The sequence below is a fragment of the Mirounga angustirostris genome, unplaced genomic scaffold (genome assembly GCF_029215605.1).
Source record: "Mirounga angustirostris isolate CCGP_5_RB_7025 unplaced genomic scaffold, mMirAng1.0.hap1 SCAF_18, whole genome shotgun sequence".
Lineage (NCBI taxonomy): Eukaryota > Metazoa > Chordata > Mammalia > Carnivora > Phocidae > Mirounga > Mirounga angustirostris.
The window spans coordinates 1931116-1943371 of record NW_026991726.1 but is presented as its reverse complement, the minus strand read 5'-3'; the positions used below and the strand labels follow the sequence as shown (position 1 = coordinate 1943371).

Genomic DNA, 12256 nt, shown 5'->3' with positions numbered 1-12256 from the left:
GCGCCGGGGCGGAGGCGGGACTTCCGGGCGCGCGGAGGCGGGACTTCCGGGAGCAGGCGGAAGAGCCTCTGGGCGCTGGGCTCGGGCGTCCGGGGGCCGCTGAGGGGCCACTCGGGGTGCAGGAAAGGGCCCCCGGGCCTGGCCGGCCGCGCTCGAGGTGTCGGGCCGCGGGCCTGAGGGAGGAGGAGGGGCCGTGGCCGGCGACGGGGCCCGGAAGCGGTTCTGGAGGCGCAGCAACGGCGAAGTCTCGGGCAGGTGGGTGTGACGGGGAGGCCGGTCGGTGTCAGGGCTCAGAGGTCGGGCGGGCGCGTGGGCCCGCGGGGCTGCGGGTGGAGTCGGGGGTCTGGGGAGGGGTGAGCTGGGCTGCGAGAGGGCTGCTGGGGACGAGAGGGACGTTGGGGGGCCGGGGGGCTCGAGCGCAGGGTCTGGGCGGTGACGGGGGCTGCGCGCAGACCGAGGCTTGAAGGGAGGAGGAGCAGCTGGTCGCGAGGCTTTCCGAGGCCGCAGGCTCTCCTCGGTGACACTCCTCGGCAGGCTCTCCTCGGTGACATCCCGGGCGCCCTGGGAAGCCGAAGGGGACCGACTCGGGTCGCGCTGCGAAGGGTTCGGGGAGTGCGGACCTGGCCCGCTGGCCGCGCGGGCTGCGCTTGCCGGGCGATCGCCTCTCCGGGGGGCGCGGCGGTGGGACTCCCTTGAATGGCTTTCTTGTCCCTCCCGCGCTCGGCTGCGCTTGCCGGGCGATCGCCTCTCCGGGGGGGCGCGGCGGTGGGACCCCCTTGAATGGCCTTCTTGTCCCTCCCGCGCTCGGCTGCGCTTGCCGGGCGATCGCCTCTCCGGGGGGGCGCGGTGGTGGGACCCTCTTGAATGGCCTTCTTGTCCCTCCTGCGCTCGGCTGCGTTTGGCCTCGAGCTCGAGGACTCGCTCCGGTAGATTTGAGCCTCCCTGTGAATTTCCACGTACCCCACCTTCCGGCCGCAAAACCAACTCCTTTCTTGAGTCCGCAGCAGGAAGCGAATTAAGAAAAAGAAATTAAACAAAAAATGAAGTGCGTGCAATGACCCGGGTGCACCCTGGAAGCTGTTCGGCTCCAAAGTCCTGATCAGCGTGCGGCTGATCCCCGGCCCGCGCCCCGGGGAAGGTGAAGACAGTGCGTGGACAGTGCCTGGCGAACTTAGATTAGAGAGAAACGGATGTCAAGATTACTTTTTCTTTTTTAAAGATTTTATTTATGTATTTGAGAGAGAAAGAGAGAGCACATGAGAGGGGGGAGGGCCAGAGGGAGAAGCAGACCCCCCGCCGAGCAGGGAGCCCGATGCAGGACTCGATCCCGGGACTCCAGGATCGTGACCCGAGCCGAAGGCAGTCGCCCAACCAACTGAGCCACCCAGGCGCCCCATGATTTTATTTATTTAAGAGAGAGAGAGCATGAGAAGGGGGAGGGTCAGAGGGAGAAGCAGACCCCCCGCCGAGCAGGGAGCCCGATGCGGGACTCGATCCCGGGACTCCAGGATTGTGACCCGAGCCGAAGGCAGTCGCCCAACCGACTGAGCCACCCAGGCGCCCTGCCATCATCTTTTAAATTATGGAGTCTTACCAAAGAAACTGTGTCACTGGTGTATCTCTAGTAGGTGATTTGGCCAGGGTCTCACACTGCATGAGAGGTGGTCTTGCCAGTAGCCCCCCCTCCTCTATTCATGCTGGTCCTTAGGTTGTCTATTTGGCTGGGGCTTTCTTAGAAACTTCTGGATGAAGCAGGATGTGTGATGTGGTGGAAGCACCTCTGACTTGGTTCTGTGGTCTGGGTTTCAGCCTTTTTTTTTCTATTAATCTCTGTGTGACTTTCACCAGGTCATGTCACCCCTGGGGCCATCAGTTTCTGCCAGTGTAACCTGCTGAAGCTGGATGAGACCTAAGTGGCTGAGATCTCCAGGCACATATTTGTTCGGTCTGGTCCGATTCTCTTTGATGAGCACGAGAGAGGGCCTCTTGGAGGAGCTTTGAGAGTTTGAAAATTCATTCATTCAGTAGATATTTGTTTAACCAACTCTTGGTGCCAGTAACAGTTCCAGGGGCTAGAGATACACCAGTGAACAAAACAGATCAGAACCAGTGCTGTCTCAGAGCTTACAGCGGAGCTGGAGGGGCAGAGAATAGAGACCATGACTAAGTTAAGAAGAGAGTTACCCCTGAGAAGGTGGGAACTGTTATCCTGTTATTGAAACCTCAAGCAGAGAATTGGGATTGGGAGGCGTGTGGAGTGGGGAGGGTTTCCCGGTGATAAGGTGGCCAGAGAAGGTCTCACAGAGGAGGTAACATTTGAGCAGGACTCACAGGAGGGGAGCGAACAGGCCCCCTGGGTGGCTGGGAGGACAGTGGTCTGGGCAGAGGGCCAGTGGAAAGCCCCCGGTTGGGAGCGACAGCGGTGTGCTCGAGAAGAGCGGGGGGCCTGGTGCCTGGAGCCAAGGGAGTAGGGGGAGAGTCCTGGGGCACGAGGTCCGGAAGCTGGTGGGGGCGGGCCTCGTGGTCACAGTGGAAAGACGTGGGCTTCCTGTCTCTTACTCTGATGGGGGAGCGCTTTGGATGGTCTTGGCAGAGGTGAGGCAGGATCCCTTTGGCCTCTGGGTGGATGGCAGGTTAGGGGCTGGGAGGGAAGGACGGACGCAGGGAGACCAGTTCGGAGGCTGTGGTGAACGTCCGGGTGAGAGAGGACGGTGGTGTTGCAAGAATCAGAGGGCGGGTGGTGGGGATCAGGACGTGTTCAGTCTGTGACTCTCTGGGGCTGGTTCTCTCTTGGGCCAGCGACCCACTTGGCTCCGAGGGGCGGCTGCCCTCTGCAGTTGTGGGTGGCACTCTTGCCACACTTAGCTGTCAGTGGCAGGACGAAGTCACCGCCCACCGCGGTGCGAGCGCAGACGGCCCTCCGGCGTGGGTCCGCCGGGGCCGCGAGCGCTGTGCACAGGAGGCCGTGCGGGCGGTGGGGCCTGTGGAGGGCGACCTTTGTGAGCGGGATGGAGGCAGGAAGGGCCCAGACTGAATCGGCAAGGCTGTGGGTGCTTGGGGTGGAGCTGGAGGAGAAGACAGCTCACGGTGTTGTGGCTCCGACAGCTTTCAGCTTCCAGCGGCCACAGCCCGAGGAGTCTCCGAGCCGGTGAGACATCAGCTCCACCGTCACTGTAACAGGCCGCCATCACTCATCAGCTGAGGGGAGGACTTGTTGGGGGGACAGTTCATTCGTTCAGAACGCATTCTGTGTGCCAGGTCCCGTGCTGAATGCTGAGCCAAGAGATGTGGCTCTCAGAGGCTGCTGGGGTGAGGGAGACGGTAAGCACATTGGTATGTTCTTCGAAGGTCATCATTGGGGGCGTTGGCAGAAGCACAGGACCCTGCGTCAATGGAAGGCCATGCCCTTCCAGAAGAGGTCATGCCTGACCTGAGACCTCTAGGTGGAGAGGGAGCCAGCCCACAGAGATGCACAGATGCGGAGATGCAGGGTGGGCGTCAGAGCACTCCTGGCAGGGGAAGGGTGCTGCGGGGACCCTGGGGCTGGGGAGGAGGACGGCAGGAGGGGAGCCTTGTGAGAAGAGGGGTGGGAGGTGGGCAGGGCTCGGAAGGCCATAGAAAAGGGCCGCCATGAAGCACTGAAGGGTGGCGATCACCAGGGTTCTGGCCTGAGGGATGGGGCGTGGTTGCAGAATGATGAACCCCAAAGATGTCTGCATCCTTATCCCTGGAACCTGGAACCAGACCACATGGCCAAAGAGTGGAAGGTGCAGATCTGCTGACCCTGAGGTGGTACCTTTTCCTGGGTGGCCTGGTGGGTCCAGTAGAATGGAGTGAGCGCTTAAAAGTGGTCAGAATCAACAGCAGATGGACGCTTGTCTTGTCGCTGGCTCTGAAAGTGGAGGCGGGGGCCATGAGCCGGGGGGTGCGGTGGCCTCCAGCATTTGGAGTGACCTTCTGCTTGCAGCCGGCGGGAACCTCGGTCCTACAACCGCAGGGAACTGGATTCTGCCAACAGCCTGCATGAGCAGGACGTGGACTCTCCCCAGAGCGTCCAGAAATGAGTGCAGTGGCCAACACCTACACTTTAGTCCCGTGAGAACTGCCTTGGACTCTGACCTCCAGACTTTAAGATAATAAGTGCGTTTCAGGCTGTGTGTGGAGGACCGTTAGAGCAGCCACAGAAAAACCCTGAAGTGGGAGGAGGAAGGTTGGAGGAATGTGCGGGAGGGATGTTGGATGGGAAGGGTTGTGGGTCCGGGTGAGAGAGGTCCGCACCTGACCCTGCAGAGTCTTGCCCTTGAATGTGGACAGGGCACCTGCTTCCGTCTTCCCGGGTGGGCTGGCCCCTCACCGCCCACCTCTGCAAAGTGCATTTAGTCCCGAAGGACTGGAACAGCACTGGGAGGGCTCTTCCTCATGTCTCCTTGGGTCCAGGAACCAGGTGGAGGCCCTGCCTCTTTTTCCGGAAGCTCGGATCTGCTGCCCTGACCAGCTTGCTCTTGTGTTTTCAGAAACCTGTTTGTTTCCTTGCTTGTATTTTTGAAGTGGCTGTTTGGACGGAGTGCCTTTTTATTCCTCTCTTCCCGTGTTGCGAGGAGCCCGGGAGTCTCTCGGGTGGGTCTTTGTGTCCTGTGCGAGCGGGTCTCTCTGGGCTCCGTCTGTAAGTGGAGTTGGTCTTACTGTGCCAGCGCCTTGGAAGCACCGGGGGTGGGGGTGGGGGTGGTTTGCTATGCACACAGTTCCTCTTGCTTGTTTGTTTCTTGGTGGTCCTGTTTGATGTTACTAAATGCCTTTTTAGCTGGTCTGGAAACATTTTGAAAGATGAACTTGATGTGAATCATGTTTTTTCTCTTTTACACATTTGTCTAATGTAGCAAGTCTAGACTCTTATGGGTTAATCTTAAGTGAGGACAGAAATGATTAAAATAAATAAATCCCTGATGATTTTGATTAAACTTTTTTTTTTTTTTAAACTGAGAGCAGGGGCAAGTATTCCATTCCCCGAGGGCTGTGAAGACATGGTCGGAGGTCATGGGTGGGAACGAGTCAAAGTGCCCTGGGAGCCTACGTCTGTTTCTCTGTTCCCCAGACTGCCCTGGGCCAGCCCTGCCTGCGTGCAGCACGGAGGAGGACGGTGGAGCAGTGACCGGGGCCAGTATGGGACACCCGCCCCGCCCCGGCCTCTCCAGCAGCTCTGTCTCTAACCGCTCCTCAGCTTCCTGGTGCTCAGACGTGTGCAGTTTGGAGTCTGGCCCTGCAGGCCCTTCAGGGTGCAGCACGGGTCCGCCAGGGGGGTCCTGCAGACAGCCGGGTGTCGGGATGGCCCTGTGCCGGGCCCTGGGAGCGCAGACAATGCCGAGCGAGGCTGCGGACAGACGTCCTGGGGCAGGGTTTTGTGCCACACCCCGGACGAGGCACCGTGGGCCTTGTTGTGACACTGTACGCTCGAGACTGCTTCTCTCCTGCCGGGGTCCTGACACGCGCCGCGCCGTCGGCCCTCCCTACGGCCGGGGGTTTGCAGACCCGGAAGCCTCGGCTGTGGGTGGGTGGCAGAGCTGGCTCCCACTGCTGGCCCCTGGGCTCGGCCCTCGCCCGGCTCCTCTGGCCTGGGGTTCAGGAACGCGGTTCCTGTGCGCTCGGATTTGCACAGCGTGGGGGTTCTTCAGGAGGAGAGGAACAGCTTCTTCTAATTTCACCCTGATATTCCCTACACAGGCCAGAGGCGGAGGGGTTGGGAGGCCCAGAGGGAATGGGGCAGCCTGGGTTCTTCCCGTCTGTGGGGCCCTGGGCTTGGGGGACTTTCATTTTGAGTATCCCTAGTCTTTGTGTTCCCCCATTCTGAAATGCTGTTTCCTCTTTTCTGGGGGTTAACATGGCAATTCCAGCCTGAGTGCTGAGGGTCACAGAGGTGGGTGCCCGTGGTCGTCAGTGGTTAGAACAGTGTGGACCGCCTGCAGTCACGTGAACTAAGGGCTGCAGATGCTGTTGCCGGGGCTCGCACAGCCGGCCGGGGAGCCCGCGCACCAGGCCCTGTGGCAGCCCTGCCCGAGTGTGCTCCCATCTGCCCAGTCGGTGCTGCCGAGCTTGCGTCTGTCCCAGGCCCGTGGCGCCTAAGCGAGTGAGCCGCCTCTGAGCCCAGGCATGCTAGTTCAGGGCAGAGCTGTACACTTCTGGGTCCCCGACTGCATTAGCTCTGTTCCCTGGGGACCCTCCTGGGTGTTCTTGCCCGTCCTGGCATCCATCCTCTGGGGGTCTGGAGTTCGCCGGCGCTGGTGTGTGCCCACTGCCCCGGCTGGCATGTCTGTCGTCTGCTGTCTTCCTTCTCACACAGCCTCTGCACTTGAGCTTGGCCATGCTGCTCGTGGCCAGCCCCCCTCGGTACGCTTCTCAAATGTGCCATGGAGCAGCTCTCCACCTGTTCCCGCGTATACCTTGCTCCAGTTTTGAAAGGACCCTTCTTTCAGTGAACCTTTGTACTAAACTAAAAGAATAAGGCTTGCTGGCTCTAAGGCTTATGCCCAGGGGAGACAAACAGCGCTTAATTCCTGTCTTCTGGATGAGCTCCTGATCCTTCACGGAAAGCCCTCCGCAGGGTGACTGGGAATGTCACGGGGCACTGGGCATGATGTGTGTGGAGAGCAGGGCAAAGGGCAGGGTCTTGGAAAGGGGACGGGTCCCTCGGCGCCACTGTGAACATTGGAGGCAGGGGGCAGTCCGTTTGAGGGTGTTGATACACGGGGTTCTCTAGTTTTTCCAGTGAACTTGTTTGCAGGGGCTGAGGCCAGCCAGTTGGTGGGACGATGTGTTGGGCTGTCGGCGTGGGGATCTAAAGGGGGCCTCTGGCCACGCTGCTTTCAGAATTCAGGCCGGCTCTGGGAGGAGAAAAGCATTTTCCTCCTCCTGTCGGGGGCGCTGGGCAGTTTGATGGGGTGGGGAAGGAGCACATAGGCCTGTCTCCGCCGACGGTAGCCGTCTGCCGGGCCGTCTGCCGGGCGAGCTGGTAGTGCCTCGGGTCGGGCCGCCGTGGCATGGCTCTGGGCCCCGTTTTGTTTTCTCTTTAGGATTGTGCTCTTTCTTGGATTAGTTTTCTGTTCCCAAACCACTCACTAGAGCTGTGTGGCATTTTATTTCCAGACCAAATGTGGATTCAGAGACCGGCCTCATTTTCAGTGGCTCAGTTGGGATGGGTCAGGCCAGGGAAATGCAGGAGCTGATCAGAGGGTGCTCTCCTGTTGGGTTCTGAGAGAGTGTGCTCTGTCCTGTGGAACTTAACTCCTTCACGTGTAAAAGGCTCAATCATTCAAATATTTGTATAACGAAGAAGCATTAAATGTCTCAAGCATTTATTGGATGCCTTCTGTGTGCACAACAGGCCCTAAAGTTTGCTGGCCTGGGCCCCTGCAGGGCAGTCTGGGGGGTGCTCCCAGTTCCTGGGGCAGCGTGGGCGAGGGACGGGAGATGCTGGTGGAGGAGGGTGGGGGTGACCTCAAACTGGACCTTGAAGGACCGTCCGTTCCTATAGGTCCGTACTTGGTTGTGGGGGTGTTCTGTAGACAGGGCCCGGGGCTGGCCTGTGTGGCAGCCGAGTGGCTGCATGAAGGCCCGGCCGAGGAAAAGGTGAGCAGGAGAGAAGAGCATTGCTAGCAGGGACCTGACCGAGGGGGCTGGGCGTTCAGACGGGGTGGGCTGGAGGCCAGCGCTGGCCCCAAGCGGGGGTGTTGGTGTGGGGATGGGCGGGAGAGGAACAGGGAAGGTTCCAGTTGTTCCCCAAGGGCGACAGGAAGACCTTGCAGACTTTGAGCTGGGGAGTGAAGCTGTCCCCTGACTGGCAGAGCCGAGACCAGAACCAGAGGCAGCCGCGTGGGACAGTGACAGAGGGGAGGGTGGAGCTGTGGGAAGTGGTTCAGGGTTTAGGAGGACGTGGAGATTGGCTGAATGCGGGTGGCCTGCTTCAGGGAGGAGGGGAGGGGGGCCCTTGGGCTCCTGGATTGCCATTCATGGAGATTAGGTCATGGAGGGAGTTGGTGACCTGGGCAGGAGGAGAGACCGAGCCCCGATCCAGGGTGGTGGGGATAGCAGGTGGGTTTTGACGCCACAGACGTTGGCGGCCCAGGAGGGCCAGGAGCTGCTGGTGGCAGAGGGGCGTGAGGGGGTGCAGGAGGCAGGGTGCGCTCGTTAGTCTTCTGCCTGACCCGTGGGGGTTGTCCCGGGGCTGGACACTGTGAGAAGTGGGCATGAGGTGTGGCAACTGGGGCAGAGCTGACTTCTGTAGTGGACCCGATAATGTGAGGAGGGGAGCGTGTGGCTGAGTTGCCAGTGGTGCCCCAGAGGCAGCGGTTTGAGAACCCTTTACCTAGAGACGGTCAGGAGCATCAGGAAAGAGCGTGGTTTCCCGTAAAGTGGGAAGAAGGCAGGGCTGGGGCCTCGGCTGTGGGGTGTGGAGGTCAGGAATGTGCAGAACAGTCTGAGGAGCCCCTGGACAGGCCGGCAGGAAAGGGGGTGCGGTGGCATGGGGGGATGGAGAGCAAGGTCGGGAGGGCTGGACGAGGTGCGTCTGGAGGCCAGACGAGGGCAGGAGGATTGAGGGAAGGTGGGATTTGGGGGTGGCTGGCCACCACGCTATACACTTTCCCTGCTGATTCCAAAGCCTCCTTTCTTCCTACTCATCGTATCTTCTGTTTTCCATAATACACACCCATCACTTTTGTCTGGGTGGAGGTCTCGTGGACGTAGAACATTGTATGAGTTTTGGGCGACAGTGTAATGATTTGATACGTGTATATCTTGTGAGATGATCACCACAGCCTGTCCTTAACCTCCACCACCACACAAGGTTCAGATTGCTTTTCTTCTGGTGAGAACTTGTGAGGTCTTCTCTGTCAGCTGTGGTCAAGTCTGCGACACCGTGTTACTAACTGTAGTCACCGTGCTGCCCACATCACTTCCCCAGGACTTATTTAAGTTTGTGCCTCCTGCCCACCTTCACCCTTTTGCCTGACTCCCCCCACATCAGACAGCCACCAGCCTGTCCCCTGTATCTGTGAGTTCACACGTTCCTCTTCTCATGTGGAGGAGCACTTTTTTGTAAACATGCTCATTTCCAAGATCTATTCCAAGAGACTGTCCATGGAGCAACCTGCTGACCGACTCAACAGCTGCCCGAGTCTCTGCTGGGTTCTGGGGGCCCCAAGGAGCATGACAGGAGACAAATCCTGTCCCTTTCACGGGGAGCTCTGGCCCCGTGGGGGCACTGGACGGCCAAGAGCGTGTGGGACAGGCTGAGCGGCAATGCCGGGTGGGGTGGCGCGGGTGTCATTGCTGGGACAGCTCGAGAGGTGCTCCGGTCTGGGTCCGTGGGGCCACGTGTGCCTGCAGCTGGCTCCGCGGGGGCCGAGAGCTCCAGACTCTGCTGTGGGTGGAGGGACGATGGAATTGTTTGCTGTGGTGATAATGGTGTTTCACACATTTTCCTCTGAAGCCCTCTAAAGTTAATTTCCTTGGAAAACTTACTTCTTCTGAATATTTTATAAACCTGGGGAACATTGCTGTGTGTTAGAGCGAGCCTAATGGTAAATCAGTCGCTAATTGAGTTCATATTTCAGAAAAGCATGTTGAGCGCAGAGGGGGCGCAGCATGGTTTGTGAGCCCGGCCGGGGAGGCTGGTGGCTGGGGAGGTGGTGGCCGCGGGGGGGCTCCCGACCTGCCCACTGATGCCCCGCGCCCGAGCTGCGGGCGAGCACTTCATCCTAAACCGGCATAGGTTCTTGGTTTCCTTTTAGGTGCTTAGGACACTTCTTTTCCGTACTTTCCCTTCCTCTCACGCTTCACTGTCTCAGGGCTGAAAGCAGCCCTGCTACTCCAGCCTTTCACTGAGGAACAGAGAGCCATCCTGGTCCCTGGCTCGTCAGTTTTGTTGCCACGCCAGGGCCTTGGTGGTGGGGTGTCCTAGTTAGACCAGAGACATGTTTGCCAGGACACGCGGGAGAGAATCGCCCTCTTGCTTCTCCCGCTGCTCTGCTCACCTGTGTTCAGATGATCGCCTGCCATCGTGGGAGCCGGGGGCGGGCAGGGGTTGTCCCTGTGTCCCTGGCTCCCTGGCGTCTCTCCAGCTCCGGTGCCGCTGCCTGCAGCAGGTGCTCAGCCAGTGTCTGCCGAATGAAGGGTGCTCTCCAAGGGGGACCAGGCTTGAGCACTTGGCCATCCACAAGTGGGCACTCAGACAGCCTTAGATTCTGGTTTTTATTATACTTTCCCTGCCCGAGTTGTAAAGGTGGTGGAGCAGAGTCCTGAGGAGCCAGCGGTGATTGTTCAGGGGTCCCCGTCTCTCTTCTGTGGGCCTCCCCCAGCTGACCCGTGTCTCCAGCCTGTCCTCACCTGTGACCTCCTCTGCCTGGGGGCGCCCCTCGCTCCCACCTCCTGCTTGTGGTGAATCTCAGCTTTACTGTCTCTGTCGCCTGCCTTCCCCTTCCTGGTGGGGGCGTTGCAGGGGTGACTCCCTGTGCCTCATGCAGGAGGGGTGTGCTCTGTTGAGAACTCAGGGGCTATTGTCGGGGGGTCCTCTTCCGGGCGCCATCCTGGGGGGCATCTCTCCACCTGCCTGTCCCTGGGCTGCCCTGTGGGGTACAGTCCTTGGTCTGGGCGCCTCCCTCTCAGCTGGATGGGAACCTCTGTGGGGCCAAGGGTTGGGTCCATGACTCATCGTGAGTTCTCGTGCATTTGTTCTTCCATCTGAGAGTCCTTCCCGGCCACCCAGTTGTGTGGTCGCTAACGCTATACACTACGTATACTATATACAGGATGGAGACCCGCCCGCCCAGATTATGTAGCTGTGGTCCCCACTGTTGGCCTGCTGATAACCAATGAATCCTTCTGAAGTTTCATGGTCTTAGTTCAGGGGTGATATCATGTCTGTCATTTTCACTTGAAGCTACTAAAATGTTTTGTTCTGGGCTGGTGGCATTAGGGACTTCTGTCATTCGGGGCTGCAGAGGTAGACTCGGACCTGTTTAAAGGCCAGCCGGGTGGCTGGTGCAGAAGGGCTGCCTTGCCCCAGCCTTCGCCCCCCGCGGCACAGCGGCCTTCCCGGACACCCGGTCAGGGAGGAGACCCTCCTGCTTCTTCCGCCTCTCCCCGTCCCTCCCTCCCTCCCTCCCCCTTTCCTCCCTTCCTTTCAGCATCTTTGTGGAGACGTCATTTACCTGTCCTCTATTTCACTCACTTAAAGTGTACAGTTCAGTGTTTTTAGTCTGTGGAGTTGGACGATCATCACCATAGTCAATTTTAGAGCATTTGCCTCACCAGCCGTGACTCCCCAATCCCTCCTCCCCAGCCCCTGGCTCCCACTCATCTGCTTTCTGTTTCTGTAGACTTGCTTATTCTGGACATGTGCTTATTCATGCGTGTGGGATCATATGAATGTGGTCTTCGTGACTGGTTCCTTTCGCTGCGCGTGATGTTTCCAGGCTTCATCCACGTGGGAGCGGCTGTCAGCCCTTCATTCCTTGTTGGAAGCTGACGGTATATTCCGGCGTGTGCCTGGTCACCCACCGATGGGCCTCGGGACTGTTTGCGCACTTTGGCTCTTCGGAGTTGAAGCCGTTGCATCCTCTTCCCGGCCCCAGAGTCCCCTCCACCCCCAGCCCTCCGCTCCCATCCTGTTCTCCGTTTGTTTTCATCACCATCATGAGCTGGGAGTTTTGACCACCATGTATGTATCCGACACGGTAGATAGTTTCATTTTCTCGTTTTAAAAACATTTTATAGATGACATCATACTGTGCATATTCAAGTTACTCTTCAGTGGTAGGCTTGTAAGTTCCCCGATCTTGGTTCTTGTAGTTCCTTCGTTTTTATTGTAGTTAGTATTCCATTATAGGTGTATGTTCCAGTTTGTTTATTTGTTACTCAGTTGATAATGGACAAAGGGATAATGTGAATTCATTCTTCAGTTGATGATGGATAAAAGTTTTTCTTAATTTTTTTTTTCTTTTTAGCGTTAGTGACATCGCTGAACCTGCCTCCTGCGTCCTTACACAAGGGGTTTTCATGGCGTGTGCCTAGAAGTGGCATTATGTCGTGTGTATCTGCTTTTTGTGAGGAATCACTGGGGTCCTCTTTAAAGCAATGAGTTACTGTGGTGTTTTTAAGCAGTACAATTCATTAAAAAGTTTATTGGTGAACATATTTTTTAAAGAATGATTTCATGATGTGCTACTTATTCTTTTAAAATGGCTTTAGCTGAAGCCTGTTTTTC

At 58.2% G+C, this 12256-nt stretch overlaps 1 long non-coding RNA gene across 1 annotated transcript in view; it reads left to right on the top strand.

Moving 5' to 3' along the window:
- The first annotated feature begins 48 nt into the window (after positions 1-48).
- The window catches only part of LOC135363082 (uncharacterized), a 44588-nt gene continuing 32380 nt past the window's right edge, over positions 49-12256 (top strand). Inside the window, exon 1 of the long non-coding RNA XR_010408803.1 lies at positions 49-255. This is a non-coding gene — a long non-coding RNA (uncharacterized LOC135363082). The remainder of the gene's footprint in view (positions 256-12256) is intronic.